The following is a 16,933-nucleotide window of genomic DNA, read 5'->3' on the forward strand; positions in this document are numbered from 1 at the left end:
AGTGGACAGAGCCATCTCATTGGAACTCAGTTGAGACAGTTGAAGCCCATTTTTAGCGATTTTTTTAGCACTTCCGTTCCTGACGCGCAGACTCAAACCGACTCAAACTAAGCTTGATGACGTGAGCAACCTGTCTGACAGACGTAAATCTTCTAGTAGCTGTGCGTGAAAAAGGCCAACGTTAATCACTTCATATGTATTCCCTTGCCACATACCGAATTATTTCCAATTCCCCAAAAACGTTGTTGAAATATTTTGTCCCGTTGCTTTTATGGACTCATTATCTATGGGCTTCTCCCTTGACGGGACGTCCCCTCGATTGCCTGCGAGCTTCTCCTCCTGTCTATACGGTAATGTCTCTATTGTGCGACAAAAAGTCGCGTGGTTATGACGCAATCATTAGCCTGTTTTTAAAAAAAACGGCTTCTACGGGCCATAACGTAAGATACAAAGTAATGGAGCCTTTATCGTGTTTATTTAGAAATATATAATGGACAAATGAAGTCTTTGGACACCTCAGATGTAAAGTTATTCGCTGTCAAAGTGATGCCAAAATGAATGGGAGTCAATGGAATGCTAACAGCAGGTGAAGTTCTGCTACAATGGCGGCTCCCGCGAGGCCTCAACTTCCGGCTGATGGATTACCCCCTTGTTTCTTATTTGTGCATCCTCGTTTCCTTTCCTCGCTTCCGTTCCTAGCGCCTCAGCTCCTCCCCCTGTAGGTTGTAAGGGAAGGACGCAAGGAAAGAAAGTGAGGACGGAGGAATCGAATGAAAGTTTTTTTTATACATTGGAATACTTGATCACTCGAGCGTCACTTCATAGCGTCATCAGCAGCGCTAAAAAGGATCTGCGCTTATGTTGTTGAAGTTTGTTTATTTTAAAAAATGCATAATGAATAATAATAAAGCAAGATACCCTGTTGAAATATGTGAGATGTGTAGTTTATATAAACAGCAAGGGTAACGTATAAATTCTAATTACTGTGACCAATGTGAAGGGGGAGGAGAAAGTATACGTGCGTCACGTTTAGTCAATAAAACACTTCCGCATAGGATACACCTGTGTATCCTCGCTCATGACTCCTCTGAAAGCCTCCTCACTCCTCGATCCTCGACTCCTCGCGGTGCAATTAGAGAATCGAGATGTCCTTCAAGATGGCTGTGCTTGATTGGTTTCCGGGTCATAGGATGGAGGACAGAGGAGCGAGGAGACGAGGAGGGATATTGAGAAGCACCCTGTATCCGCGCCACTGGTAGCAGCGGCAACGAGCACTTTGGTCACTTGATTTCAAAAACAACACATTTCAGATCGCCTCTTATTTAAAAAACGAACGAAACGAATGCTCTACTAGAGTTAACTGGAGATGTTTTATTTATTTGTATTGGTAGCCTACATCCGTCTGGCGAGATGTTTCAAAAGTGGTGGGGACACAATCGACCCTGGCAAAAAGTGGTGGGGACATGCCCCACCCGGGAAATTATTTAAATAAGCAATATTGTGACGTGTATATTCCAGAATGAAAATTTAAGACAATCAGGCATTTCAGGGAATTACTGATATAGATAAGAACTCCCTTTGGAGGGACCTTTTTAATGCTCAAACAGCAACAAAAAAGTTGCAAACCATGTCATCCTATATTTTAATTTCTCCATGGTTTATAATAATTGTCTGACCAGATAATGCAATATTAATTTAAGTAAACTGCCTATGATGTTCCCCAAGCAAATACCAGAAAACAGTCTATATACATCATCACTGAATCATCCCAATCACTTGAACAAATGGAAATCGGACCTTGTCTCTTCTTACATAATACTACAGGATAGCTTCAGTATTGTTCTCAGTTCTGTAATCTTGTACCATTTGTGATAGCATAATTAGTCATGTACATGCTGACATACTTCTAAGATGGAAAAAGCAAGCAAGAGAGTTATTAGTATGTATGATGTATATATATTGTTGCTAGGACAAAGCTTTATTGCAGCAGTAAAATCTACAGGCTTGGCCTGTGTCAACTGAAGCTATTTAAGTACTGTAAAACTCAGATATAGAGTGAAGAAATCTGTCTGTGTCAAGTCGGCTGACTTTTTTTTAACTGTCTTTTCAGAGTGAATAAAAATTTAAATAGTGAAGAACATTCAGTCAGAACATTTCTGTCTTCTTGGAGAAGACTCTGAGAAGTATTTTCTTCCCTATTGTGATGTATATTCGAGTGAAACAGCTTCTCAAACAAGAAAAAATGTAGGGCGGGACTTGATTTAATCTATCGTAAAATGATTGGATGGTTGCGATCTGCTGTTGCTGTGATGTCATGTGAGTGACAGGTTAACCCACCCTCACATCAGTAAAAACGTCATCAGAGAAGAGAAGAGATGAGGTGCAATAGGGAGGGCAAGTTATTTTGATTAAAGATTATGAAGGCACATGAATTTTAAATAAATAATGATGTGCATGAATAAATCTCTTATTATAAATAAAAGACTCAGCTGCTCAAGTTGAGTTAGGCAGGCCATTCTACCAGCAAGGAACAGTCAAGGGAAAGGTCCGAGAAAGTTTTTTTTTTGCCTCCTTGGGATGTTACCACAAGGCACCATTCACTTGCAGACTGCAAATTTCTGGAGGGCACATAGGCGTGAAATAGTGAGTTTAGGTACAGGGGTGCGGAGCCAGTGGTTGTTCTGTAGGCAAATATCAGTACCTTGAATTTGATGTGAGCAGTGATTGGCAAGCATTGCAAGTTTAGGAGGAGAAGTGTGACGTATGCTCTGTTCGGCTCATTAAAGACCACTCTTGCTGCAGCACTCTGGATCAGTTGCAGAGGTTTGAAAGTGCATGCTGGAAGGCCTGCCAAGAGAGCTTTACAATAGTCCAGTCTGGATAGAAAAGGAGCTTGGACAAGGAGTTTTGTAGCATGCTCCGATAGGAAGGGCCTGATCCTCCTAATGTTGGATAGGGCAAATCTACAGGACTGGGCAGTTCTAGCAAGTTCTAGTGTAGTTCAACTGATCATCAATCACAACTCCAAGGTTCCTGTCTGTACTGGATGTAGTTATGGATGATGACCCTAGCTGAATGGAGAAGTTTTGATGGAGTGTTGGGTTGGCCAGGACCACAAGCACCTCTGTCTTTGCAGGGTTTAGTTGAAGGTGGTTGCCCTTCATCAGTAAGAAGGCAGGCTGAGATGCGAGCAGCTACCGTCAGTTCCTCTGGCTGGAATGAGAGGTAGAGTTATGTGTCATCAGCATAGCAGTGATAGGAAAAACCATGTTTATGAATGACAGATCCTAGTGATGACATGAAGATGGAGAAGAGAAGTGGTCCAAGCACTGAGCCCTGAGGCACCCCAGTAGTTAGACGTTGCGACTTAGACACCTCACCTCTCACCTTTAAATGGAAAATTGGCCGCTGTTTGTGGTGGTTTTATTTATGAAGAATCTGACAAAGTCGTCAGCTGTTAAGGTTGATGAAGAAGGAGGAGGAGGAGGAGGGTTAAGTAGAGAGGAGAAGGTTTTGAAAAGCATGCAAGAATCAAAGAAATTTTTAATTTTGTTGTGGTAGTAAGTCATTTTAGCTGTAGAGACATTAGCAGAGAAGGAAGTGTGACAGTTTTGGGATGAACCCGCACCGTTTTAATTACTATCAAAGAATGAAACGAAAATTACCAATTAGGAGAAAGACTAGGGATGATGTGAAAGGTATGAAAAGGAGAAATTTTGCGGGAGGGATTGATACAAACCAAGGTCAGTGGGGTATTACGATTTGTGCCACTTCCTCTCTGTAGCCCTGAATTTAGAACAATGCTTGTGGAGACAATCAGATAACCAGGGGGCAGAGGGGGTGGCGCGGGCTGGCCTGGATGAAAGGGTGCAAAAGCTGTCTAAGCACGATGTTAAGAGTGGAGAAAAGAGCATCAGTTGCACTGTTAGTATCTAGTGATGAGAGCTGATTAGGGGGAGGAAGTGGGGATGAGACCAAAGATGACAGGTGGGAGGGTGAGATTGAGCGTAGGTTACGCCGAAAGGTAACCTGTGGAGGTGTGTGTTGTTTCCTGAGCCAGGCTGAGGTTAAGAGCGAGGAGGAAGTGATCTGCAGTGTGCAGTGGAGTGACCAACGTATGGTAAGTGGAGCAGTAACACGTGGAAATAAGGTCCAGTTGGTTACCTGATTTGTGAGAAGCCGCAGTAGATACTCGCTTGAGGTCAAATGAGGCAAGCAGAGTGTGGAAATCAGCAGCCTGAGGTTTTTCTAAGTGGATGTTGAACTCTCCAAGAACTACTAGATGTGTACCATCCTCAAGGAAGGATGAGAGTTAACACATCCAACTCCTCCAAGAAATTGCCAAGCTGACCTGGGGGATAAACCTGGGGGATAAACAACTACAAAATGGATTTTAATAGGACTGGTGATAGTTATTGTATGCGATTCAAAAGAGTTGTTGTCACACAGAGATGGTAAAGGATTACATTTCCAGACCAGTACCTCCACCCCTCTCAGTCAGGCAAGTTTTGTGTGAAAAAGTTAAGTTTGAAGGCGATTTCACTAAGTAAATGAACAGGGCAAAACACAAGTCCATAAAGTTATTGACTTAAAGACACTGTACGTCAATACAAGAGAAAAATAATAATAAAAAATTAATTCATTCATTTTACCCTATTTGTCTGCAGTAAACAGCCATGCAAGCAGATTTAAAAAGCAAGACCATGTCAAAACGGAATTCAAAAGTATAATAAAGATGTGAATATAAATAAAACATTTAAGAAGGAAAAAGGCCTGCCTGTTTTTATATATTATGATTGACAGAACAAATCAAACACCAAATCAAGTTTACCATAAATGGCCCACAGTATCATATTCGACTCCACCCACTCTTGGTCAACAGACTGTTGCAGTTTTTTGGCCTGCCCCATTTTATTCCCTCATACTATTAGGCTCCTGAAAGTCCTCCTGACATCTGCTTCGAAGAGAAAGACTGAAATGTTGGATTGATAATAACACCCGTCTTGCACTACTGTATCAGAACAAATAGCTATTTCAACAAGTAGCTATTTTAGCAAGTACATTTTTTACACTGAACTGCAGAAAGCACCAATAACTTTCACTGCAAACTGCAATGATGTCTGCAGACATGTACATCTACAAATTGCCATGCTATTGCAAAAATCCACAAGTCTAAGGTAAGATATCTAATAACTAAAAACATGATAGAATATTATATTCCACACAAAAGCTTAAAATGTATTTTGCAACAAAAACTCTACATCTTTGTGGTAGAAACTATATGTCATGCGAGAAAAATTTCAGACTTGTCTGACAAAAACTATCTATCTATCTGTTTGTCTGTCTGTATCTATCTATCTATCTATCTATCTATCTGTCTGTCTGTATCTATCTATCTATATCTATCTATCTATCTATCTATCTATCTATCTATCTATCTATCTATCTAATCTAATCTAATCTAATCTAATCTAATCTAATCTATCTATCAATCATGAGATATTTGAGCTGGATGCTGATGGAATTCACAATGCAACTTTGTGCAATGCTCTAAATATTTGTATATGGTGAAACATCTGCTCCGTCAGAAGAAAGAGACAAACGCGTAGAGAGAAAACAAAAAACTTGTATATACGCATACCAGGTCTTGATATTATAATCTTTTGTTTAAAATATGAATTGTCAGGCATTACAAGGAAATGGATCATCTTCAGTAGGAGTTGGCACAACATCAACACAACATCAGACACCAGTTAAATTAAAATGTTCTAGAGGGAGAATAAACAGGTTGTAACAATTGCAAGTAAGGGGAGGATTTGATTTGCTCAGGTTTCAGGGCAATATTAAAACTGTGGAACAAAGATGTAAACAATCAAATAAAAGAAATCTGTGCATCACTGAGTCCCTGCAGCCTGTTTAATCAGTGAGCCGATCATTTTCACAGCTGTATTGCATAGCTTAAGGGAAATGTACCAGCACAGTAGTGGATCCCTATCAGGTTGACTAACCTGATAGCTGTGAATGTTAATCTGGTACTCCAGAGACAGGACAGGTTGGTCCTGAATCTTTTTCATTGGTTCCATCTAGTGCCTCCTTCGGGCCTTACGGTATTTTTGCATATTCATGCATGCAAATTGGAGATTTCTTATTGTCCCTTATTGTCTGCTAGATCAGACTTTATTTTTTATGGTTCTCATGTTTTCCACAACATAATGTGAAATAAGATGTTTGAAGGATGCATTTTGATCATTGCTTTGAAAATAGTCAAACCAGCTATTCATCAAAAGCATAGCCATATAGATTGGCTCAAAATTAAAACAATTTACCTTCTAGTTTCAACAGAATTAACTATTTGAAAATATTGTATTAATTAAAGTGACTCTTCAACCCTCTAAAGTCTGATGTTACTTATGAAATAATATTGAGAAATATAGATTTTTTTAAATGGAAAAGTTTATTGAACATTTCGGCAAACCGTTTAAAAACATATTAGTTTTTTGTTGATTATCATATTTGATATGTCAGGCTGTTATGGCTCATATATGATATAGGATAATATGGATCTCATACTTAAGGAGGGGAAAAAAACATCAAAAACAAGTTTTTTTCAGAGGCCCAGAAATATGCAATCTCGTGCATTTACTGATATAAATGACAAAAAGTAAGTATTTTCTGATAGCTTATAAAAACCAATGAGATCTTTATAGCAGATTACTATAAAGAGCACATCTGTTGTCACTCTATCTGCCAATAATATGCCTTAGTAAGATCATATTTTAATGCTTTGTTTATGATCAAAGCTCTGTGGTTTTTATTGTGGGGGGACAAAATATATAACTCAATGCAATATAATGATGATTGAGGGAGAAACAAATAAACGTTCCTCAAAAGCCTTTGAGGCACATTTTAACATGATTTTTTCAAAAAAAAATATATGTCTGTGTAATCAAGTAAACGTTACAGTAATTCAGCCCAATAAGTGTTCATCTGGAAATATTATTAACAATATAAAAGTTATTCTTACATTTGGTTTACAAAAACCATTAAACATTTCACAGCAATTGTGTTACATAAGTTGAAGGGGGTCGTTTTTTTAGAATTACACTATAATGCCTTTTACTTGCTAAAATAAAGTATAAAACTATAAATCTGACAACAGGAAGCATGCAGTAGATTGTGTACAACAGCTTTCTTTTTCAAAGATTTGATCATATTGATATTTAAATATGACAGAAAGCTTTATAGGGTTAATGTACAGTAGGAAGTATGTTATTAACAATAAGTCCCAAATGTTAGTTTATATGCGTCTAGATTCACGCTGAGCTGATTAACAGTTGGGAGACCGTTCATTCATGTCTTTGTATATAGCTTGTTAATATAACTGCTTGCATCCTTTTACTGTGGGTTAATGTGCATACAGAGTTGTGGTTGTGTCCTGTGGTTGACGACACATGCCCAAAGCTACATCTGACTTCTGTCAACCTTAAGTGCAGCCGCAACCTTATCTGTTAAAGGTCCACGATTGCATATAAATGGCAAGATTTGCATGCCAGTGGGAATAATTCTAGTCTGGAATGCTATAGGCCAACTGATGTGGTTGTATACTACAGTTGTTGATGTGTGTTAAAAAGCAATGGCTTCTGTGTTATCAGTGAACTGGTGAGCTGGAATCAAACGCACCAGTAACTGAATCTAGAGCCTGCTTACACTGAGCCTGCCAATGAGACATACCACAATTTTATGGGCCTTCACAGAACACGAGGATCTCCCAGGGTCCTAGAGTCTGAAGCTATGCACTGTTTGCACATGAATACAATACTTTTGGATAAACTCAGTTTCATTAGGTCAGCAACTGTCCAATCTCACAGTTTCTGCCTGGTCCATGCTAGCTCTTTTTCTGTGCTTTAACATTTTAGGAGTGTTTTTTCGGAAAACGACACATCTGTTAAGACCAGCTTCTTTAAAAAGATTATTTGACTCTTGCTCTACGTGCCTTTCAATGACATTTACTAAGCCAATTGTTTAGTTGACTGATCATATTCTGATGTCGGATATCATTTAGGATTTCTTGTTTTGTTGAATAGTATGGAGAACAGTGGAAAAATTAGACAATAACAAGAAATCAGATCAAATAGTGTGACACCAGTGGCAAGAACACTGGTATATTCTAAGAACAAACATTCAATAACATTATGCTGTGGACTCACAAGAAAACTAAAAGGATGAAAGCACTGATGTCCCCTTGATCATTCAGATCAAACTCACATTTTGGGACATACAGAAACATGAGATAATTATGGACTTACTGTAAAATACCTTAACATAAATAACAAGGAAATGTAAATTTGACTTTAGCATGCTATATCATTATTTTAATAATATCACCATACAATAATATCATTAACATATTTCATTATATAAAAATAAATATGTTAGGACCGAGTGCACTGTATATAAAAAAAAACACATATTTTCCAGTTTACAAAACCTTTTGAGGTCTCAAATACTAAGAAATGCAATTTTTTTTAAACTACATAAAAACCCATGTCATACCATAAGAATTCCTCCAAATGTTTTCCCAACAAGTCAAACACAGTTGTCTGAACAAAGGACTTTCTGTCCTTTGTTCAGACAAATGGGTTGTGAGTTCCCAGCATGCTTACTGTATTATTGTTCCCTATCAGGGAACTCGAGCTGCGTGACAACGCTTTGGGAACGCCCCTGCGTGAGTGCGTCATGAAGCACGTATGAAATCAGTCCAATGGCGAGACGGAACGTCATAGGCGGGTGACGTCATCGACCAGAAACTATATAAGCACCCCAAAACACAAGCGCGTCAGCTTCTGAGTCTTCAGCAAGCGCTCTGTGTGTGAATATATCAGTCTGTGTCTCAAAGTGTTTTTGTCTGTGCTTAGAAATTGCTAGGCAGGAGTTTTTCACATATAAAAAAACTATAAAGAGACGATATATATATATAATATGGCGAGCGAACAGCAGTTCAGAAAGTGTGTTCATCCCTGCCCACGTTATATCACGAGTGGGGACACTCACGATCTGTGTGTTGTTTGTATGGGAGTGCAGCATGCCCAGTCAGCTCTCGAGGGAGCTGGTTGCGAGCATTGCGAGCGTATGTCAATGAAAACGCTTCCCTCCCGCCGAGCCCTCTTCGAGGAGAGTGGTTCGGTGCGAGCTCCACGCGGTTCGGGTCCCGCTGCTGCCGAGGCACAGCGGAGGCTACAATCATGGGGATCGCAAATGGATCTATCAGCGGGGATTGAGACGGGCTCTGCCTTATCTCAACCTTTACCTGGTAGATCCAGTGCCTCAGATCCGGGTGTGGAAGCACGCGCTGCGGTTTCTTCCCCCCAGGCTGAGGCACCATCACTTCAATTATCCAGTTCTGAGGATCTGGATGTTGAAAGTATTGATACAGCAGAGACTGGGGACTCGTCATGGAGGTGCTCACTCGTGCTGTAGAAAAATTAAGCATCGAGTGGCCAGCTGATAGACAGGAATCTCGTTCAAAAAGTAAACTAGATGAAAGATTTCTGCCGTCTCGTGCTGCACCTCCACGCCGGTGTCTTCCATTCTTTCCTGACCTCCACACCGAGGTGTCGAGGTCATGGAAAAGACCAGTGACATCCAGAATATTTAGCCAGCAAACATCTGTTTATTCAAATATTTCTGGGGCTAAGAATTATGGTTATGGGGCAATGCCTAAGGCTGAAGAAACGCTAGCGAGCCATCTTTTTCCAGATACGGCATCGTCATTTAAGACACCGGCATTGCCCACAAAGCCATTAAGAAATACCTCGGCTTTGGTGGGCAAAGCTTACTCGGCGGCAGGTCAAGCGGCAGCATGCTTACATACTATGTCGATATTACAAGCATATCAAGCAGACCTTTTAAAAGATATGAGTGAGGGGGATGAAATTAGTGCTGACGTAATTCGAGAATTACGTCAGGCAGCAGATCTTTCTCTCCGTGCCACCAAGGAGACGGCCAAATCAGTGGGCCGTTCTATGGCAGCCATGGTGGCAACGCAGAGACACTTATGGTTGAATTTATCCAACATGAAGGAAAAGGAAAAATCTTTTCTCCTGGACGCCCGCTTTCAACTGCTGGCCTCTTCGGTGACTCAGTGAATTCGGTCATCGAGAGGTTTCAGGAAGAGAAAAAGCAGGCGGCGGCGCTCCAGAAATTTCTCCCCCTCCGTGTTCATGTGTCGCGTCTCGTGCTCCTCCCCAGCAAGACTGGGCCGAGGCAAGGCGCTCTCAGACGAGGTCTTCCAGGGGCAAGGCCGATCTGAGGACGGTTATTGTCGCCAGGAAGGCTTCGTCGAAGAAGAAGCCCTGACGGCAGAAACGTCAGGGTACTGAGGATGGTCCCCACCAAGAGAAAAAGGTTTTCGCTGCAGTACACAGCGCCCGTTCTCTCTCTGTGCCCTCAGGGGCCCGTTCTGCCAACCCCGCCTGTGTGCCGGGGTGTAGACGGTCCCAGCGAGCGCTTTCCCGAGGGACGCTCGCCCGCTCTGAGGAGCGGTTTAGAGTGGTCAGACCAGTTGTTCCCTGCCGGTGCGCCGTTACAGGGCACTGTGTCTGCCACTCAAAATAGTCCAGAGGCCAGTCTCGAGAGACTGGTACACTTAGTAGAATTTTTGGCAGAGTGGAAAAGCCTTCCAAATGTATCTCATTGGGTCCTGCAGACTATCGAAAAGGGGTACGCGATTCAGTTCAGATCATGCCCGCCTCGCTTCAGAGGGGTTCTGCCCACAGTGGTGGGCCCCGAGCAGGCTCTGGTTATGGAACAGGAGGTGAAAACTCTCCTGCTGAAGGAGGCTATAGAACGAGTTCTTCCTCCCAGCAGAGAGTTGGGTTATTACCGCCGATATTTCATCATTCCATAGAAGGATGGGGGGTTGCGTCCAATTTTAGATCTGCGCCTGTTAAATCGCTCAGTAGGGAAGCTCAAATTCAAAATGCTTACTCTCAAGCAGACCGTGTCACAGATCAGGTCCGAGGACTGGTTTGTCACGATAGATCTAAAGGACGCTCACTTCCACATTTCCAGCCTTCCACAACACAGGAAGTTGCTGAGGTTCGCTTTCGGGGGGAAGCGTACCAGTATCGGGTTCTTCTGTTCGGCCCAAAACTTTCACGAAATGTATGGATGCAGCTCTGGCTCCGCTGCGACTCCAGGGCATCCGCATTTTAAACTATATCGACGATTGGTTGATTCTGGCTCAATCGGAGCATCAGGCGATTCGGCATTGAGATGTCGTTCTCGCCCATATCAAAAAGTTGGGGTTGAGGCTCAATGCCAAGAAGAATGTGCTTTCTCCAGTACAGAGGACCACTTTTTTGGGCGTGGTTTGGGATTCGACGACGATGCAGGCACGTCTGTCTCCTGCTCGTATAGCTTCGATTCTCTTAGCCGTCAAACAGGCCAAGCTAGGCCAGTCACTCACTGTAAAAGAATATCAGAGGATTCTGGGTCTGATGGCAGCAGCGTCCAACGTTATACCTTGTGGCCTGCTGTACATGAGACCACTGCAGTGGTGGCTCAGGACCAAGGGGTTCTCCCCAAGGGGAAACCCGCTCCGCAAGATCAGGGTCACGCGAAGGTGTCTCCGTGCTCTAGCTATGTGGAAAGAACCTTGGTTCCTGTCCCTAGGTCCTGTGTTGGGGGCTACGTGTCGTCGTGTAACACTAACGAAGGACGCCTCTCTCACAGGCTGGGGGGCGATCATGAGTGGTCGCTCGGCCCAGGGTCTGTGGCAGGACCAACATCTTCATTGGCACATAAATTGTCTAGAAATGATGGCGGTGTTTCAGGCTCTGAAACACTTCCTCCCAGACCTGAGAGGTCACCACGTTCTTGTCCGGTCAGACAACACATCTGTGGTCTCTTATATAAACCATCCGGGGGTCTGCGTTCGCACCCGTTATACAAGCTGGCTCGCCAGATCCTTCTATGGTCCCAGGGGAAGCTTCTTTCACTGAGGGCGATTTATATCCCGGGGTATTTGAATCAGGGGGCAGACATCCTGTCGAGGCAGGGGCTGAGGCCCGAGGAGTGGAGACTCCACCCCGTGGTTTTCCCTAAGTCCTCCAGCCCCTCTGGGGTTGGACGCGATGGTACAGGAGTGGCCGAGGTCACGCCTGTACGCATTTCCCCCGATTGCTCTGCTCCCAGGAGTTCTGGAGAGGGTTCGCCGGGACGGGGTCAGTCTACTGTTGGTAGCCCCGTACTGGCCGGCCCGAGTTTGGTTTGCGGACCTAATTTCTCTCCTCGACGGCTCTCCTCTGGAGATTCCGATGAGGAGGGATCTTCTCTCTCAGGCGAGCGGGTCGATACTTCACTCCCGCCCAGATCTATGGAGGTTGTGGGCTTGGCCTCTGAGGGGCCCAGCTCATAGAATCTGGTCTCTCGACTGAGGTCGTGGAGACCATCCTCCACTCCAGAGCTCCGGCCACTAGGAAATTATATGCCTTGAGGTGGAAAATGTTCACCTCTTGGTGTGGAGAACACCAGCTGGACCCAGTTAACTGCCCGGTGGGTGCAGTGCTGGAATTCCTTCAGGAGCGTTTCTCCACAGGGTTATCCCACTCCACACTGAAGGTGTATGTGGCGGCCTTATCTGCTTACCACGTCCCTTTGAGTGGTGCTTCTCTCGGGAGACACCCACTTTCCTTCGTGGAATTCTGAGGCTGAGGCCAGCAGTTCGCACAAGGGTGACGACCTGGGACCTGGCGGTTGTTCTAGAAGGTCTCTCTCTAGCACCGTTCGAGCCCATTGAAGAAGTTTCGGAGAAATTCCTCACTCTTAAAACTATCTTTCTTCTGGCTATATCTTCATTAAAAAGAATAGGAGATATCCAAGCTCTGTCGGTCTCTCCCTCGTGCTTGGAATTTGCACCAGGCATGGTGAAGGCTTTCCTCCTCCCTAGGCCGGGATACGTTCCCAAGGTACCAACCAATGTGGTCAGGCCTATTGTACTGCAGGCTTTCTGTCCTCCTCCATTTCTGACGTCGGACCAAGAGAAACTAAATCTGCTTTGCCCTGTTAAGGCCTGAGATGCGTACGTCCACAGCGCTGCCCTGTGGAGAAAGAGTGAACAGCTATTGGTTTGCTTTGGACCCCCTAAGAAAGGCTGTCCAGTATCTAAGCAGAGGTTGAGCAAGTAGGTGGTCGAGGCCATCTCACTTGCCTATGACTCTGCCGGTCAGCCTTCTCCTTTGGTTGTCCGGGCTCATTAAACCAGGAGTATGGCTGCCTTTAAGGCTATCCTGTCAGGAGTATCAATCCAGGATGTTTGTGATGCGGCAGGCTGGTCCTCAACGCACACATTCGTGAAGTTTTATCATCTCGACTTCAGCTCCACTCCAGGGGCGCAGGTGCTTTCGTCCGAATGTGCACTCTGACTTCACACGACGGACACTTGCTCGTGTGGCGACGTTCGTATTAGCGTGTCTATGCCATACTCCCAGCATGCCCGTGAGCACTTGCTTCAGTCTTATCAGAAGCTTATCAGTCTTATCAGAAGCTTGTGTTTTGGGGTGCTTTTATAGTTTCCTGGTCGATGACGTCACCCGCCTATGACGTTCCGTCTCGCTATTGGACTGATTTCATACGTGCTTCATGACGCACTCACGCAGGGGCGTTCCCAAACTGTTGTCACGCAGCGTCTCGTTTCCTTCAGGGAACTAGGGTTACATACGTAACCAGAGGATTTTTGCTGTTTGCTGACTAATTTCTTTTCTTATTTTGTCATTATTGTTAGATATTTGTTGTGTTCTTTTTTGTGAGCTCTTTTTTTCACATTTTGTTGATTGTCGCCATTCTTAATGTTTTTGTTTGAGTATGTTCAATTATTTAGAACTATATCCTTATATTTGCTTAATTGAATGATTCTTCCTTTACGAACAAAGCATAGTTCACTTAAAATAAAATATTTTAATTTGTTGTGTTAATCAATGAAATTTAGCTGAACAAGAAATCTGTTGTTGTCTTGAAGAATTTGTGTCATTTGGGGAATGAGACATTTTGCATTTAGTGAACAAACTAATTCAAATTGACAAACCAAAGTTGTGTTTCAATTATTAAGACCATATTGAGAGAACTAAAAAATCTGAAGGCATCAAATTGCCTTGCTTTTTATAAAGTAAATCTGCTTTATTAAACAAACAGACACAAAAGCTACCGTACAGCATGCCATGCTTATCTAACCAAAAAGGATGTAAACGTTAAAAATAGACATTTTACAATTCAAAGAACAAGGCTTTATACGAACACTAAAAATACAAAATAACGTAACATTATACAATACAACAACAAAAAAGGATAACAGAACATGTTGTGGGTTATGTCACTAATCACTAATCTGGTTGGTTAACATTAGAAAAAAAACGAGATAGCTGACTATAAGTATACAATAAACCAATGTTCGTCACGCTTCTGAAAAGGTAACTGTCACGGGTGAATTCTAAGTGATCACCAGTATGAGCTGTACTCACTCACTGTGGATGGCAGAACACTTGAAGTGATTAAACTGAACGGAACAGGAAACTAGTGACCGTTTGGTACACTGTAAATTAATTAATTCAAATAAGAAAATACTGTAGAAAAGAAAAAAAAGATTACCATGTTTTAGGTCTTAAAAAAATACAATTTTAGGCTTTCCACACTGTAAACTCTAATAAGTTGAGACTACTCAAATTATTTGACGAAAGTGATTGCAGAAGTTTATTGAGTAATGGGAAAATTGAAACTCAATTGAGTTGACCTAATGTGGTCTTCTCATTGAATTAACTTAAATGTTTAAGTAAAGATAACTTAAAATGCAAATGGACTAAACTCAAACTTGCCAGTTTATATTTTGTTATTAACTTATTATTAAATAAATTATAAATCATTAAAACAAGTTTTGTTTTTCACATCAACAGCTTTATTACATTACATATATTAACTTCTATAATGCATACTGACTGAACATCCTATTTACATTTAATCAGTAAAAAAATACAATTACAACACAAATTAAATCAATTGATTAAAAATTTATTCAGAAATCGGTCATTTAAAAGTGAAATTAACCAGATCAGAACAATTGATCAGAACAATTAAAAGCACACTGTAATAAACAACAACAGTTTGTCATACTTTAACTTATCTTTAACTTAACTTATATTTCACCCTTTGTAATAGTTGTGTGCGTGTCTCCTCGGTGTGAATAGATAGATCTCAACATCATACAGTCACTTTTGGAATGGGTTCAAATATTCAAAATATGCTGGACAACCAAAAAATGTACAGGACTTGGATTTTTCTTAGGAACAGTGGCCACTTTAACTGCTCAGGACAAACAATTGTCACATGAACATCCATCACAAAACAAACAAACAAAAAACAGTCGTCAATCATCCAGGTAACGACACAGAATTAAGAGTGAAAATCTTTTTTAATTCAGCTATAATTTTGACTAAATGTAAACATATGTTAAGTGAAATGGCTTCATCAGGGCAGGACTTAAAAAACAACAACTCCCTCTTATTTAAAAAAAATAAATTGTTTAAAGTTTTTTTCAAATTCTGCAATGTGATGTAAACTTTTGACCACAACTGTATGTGTGTAGAGTCAGTCCTGCAGGCTAACATCAGTAAGTTTTCATCCTGTGGAAACTGCCACTGTTGGTTCAAAAGGTTCTCATTGCCGCAGTCCTTCAGATGAATGGTTGGGGCTGGGTGGGAACGGAGGATCCTGTGATTAAAATAAAATAAAAATTAATTAAGACACATTTTCTCTAATGTATTGTACAGTTCTCATTGTTTAAGCACAGATTAGTCTGATGCAACATGATATAATAATAAAAATGTAACAATACAAAGCAATTTTGTTAGTGGGACAGCAACAAATGGAAATAATCAAAGCAAGTCAAAGTGCTTTCTTGCCGTTTCAGTAACTAAATAAAATACAAGATAACTTGGAAAAAAGAATGGTATTCAAACAAAAACTCTTTCTGTGTGCGTTACCTGATTGATGACTCTGTTCTATGAAGAGCAGCAGTATTCGAGAAGAATGGCAGCATTTACCACCTGGCCTAAAAACAATTATAGATATATACACAGTGAATTACATCATAATAAAACTAGGTGCATGGTAGATTTCTACACTTACTAGAACATTGAAACAAACAAAAGGAGCGAAATTTACACTGCACTTTTACAAATATGATATATATTTTAAGTACGTTGCTAAAACACACCTTTCTGCCTCACATGAATCAATAAAACTTCTGCAGTTCTTCCTTCAGTGCTGTTTTTGAAACCTCTGAGGACAGTTGAGAAGAAAGTGTCTGCTGATTTGTCATAGGAAAATACGTTAACAACTCAAGCACACTAGCTAGGCTAACATTAATTAATAAACGTGTATATTTACCTAATGACTAACTTCTTAGAAATGTATGTAGCAGTTGCTAAGTAACATAACAGTTAACCTTACCAGTTAGCAGTTACCAAACTACCATGAATGCTAATGTTAGACTAATTTTACAACATAAGCGCACTCAATTTAAATCAACAACACTTAATTTTATGTTATGGTACATACTCTATTTAAAATGATTTCATGAACTTGCACTTACAAATTTTTAAACAGGTTTTTAAACAATATACTCTGCTGCCTAAAACTCATTTCACATAAATGATGTAAATCACTGAATTCACTGGTGTATGATGCTGCTTTAAAAACCAGCAAACCCAGAAGCCCTGTCCATTATGCACACTGTCTCTCATGCCACCTACTGGTCAACAGCACACATGGACTCAGATTCTTCTTTGCAAGCATATTTAAATGATTGACACCATTGTCAAAATACATCATTGCCATTATTATGATACAGCATGGTTTCTGAGACTGGAGCACTGGTATCTTT

General features: G+C 41.4%; 1 long non-coding RNA gene and 1 pseudogene across 2 annotated transcripts; both read right to left on the minus strand.

Moving 5' to 3' along the window:
- Positions 1-2,493: 2,493 nt before the first annotated feature.
- LOC143722371 (uncharacterized) lies at positions 2,494-4,910 on the minus strand (annotated as a pseudogene). Its single transcript, XR_013196869.1, has 4 exons — positions 4,832-4,910; positions 3,703-4,490; positions 3,444-3,600; positions 2,494-3,387 (listed from the first exon to the last, which is right to left on the minus strand). The product of XR_013196869.1 is annotated as an uncharacterized LOC143722371 (transcript).
- Positions 4,911-15,561: 10,651 nt separating this feature from the next.
- LOC143721508 (uncharacterized) lies at positions 15,562-16,333 on the minus strand. Its single transcript, XR_013196746.1, has 3 exons — positions 16,265-16,333; positions 16,032-16,099; positions 15,562-15,759 (listed from the first exon to the last, which is right to left on the minus strand). It is a non-coding gene; the product is annotated as an uncharacterized LOC143721508 (long non-coding RNA).
- Between the last annotated feature and the right edge of the window lie 600 nt (positions 16,334-16,933).

The sequence above is a fragment of the Siphateles boraxobius genome, unplaced genomic scaffold (genome assembly GCF_051911475.1).
Source record: "Siphateles boraxobius isolate OS27281-9 unplaced genomic scaffold, OSU_SipBor_1 66, whole genome shotgun sequence".
NCBI lineage: Eukaryota > Metazoa > Chordata > Actinopteri > Cypriniformes > Leuciscidae > Siphateles > Siphateles boraxobius.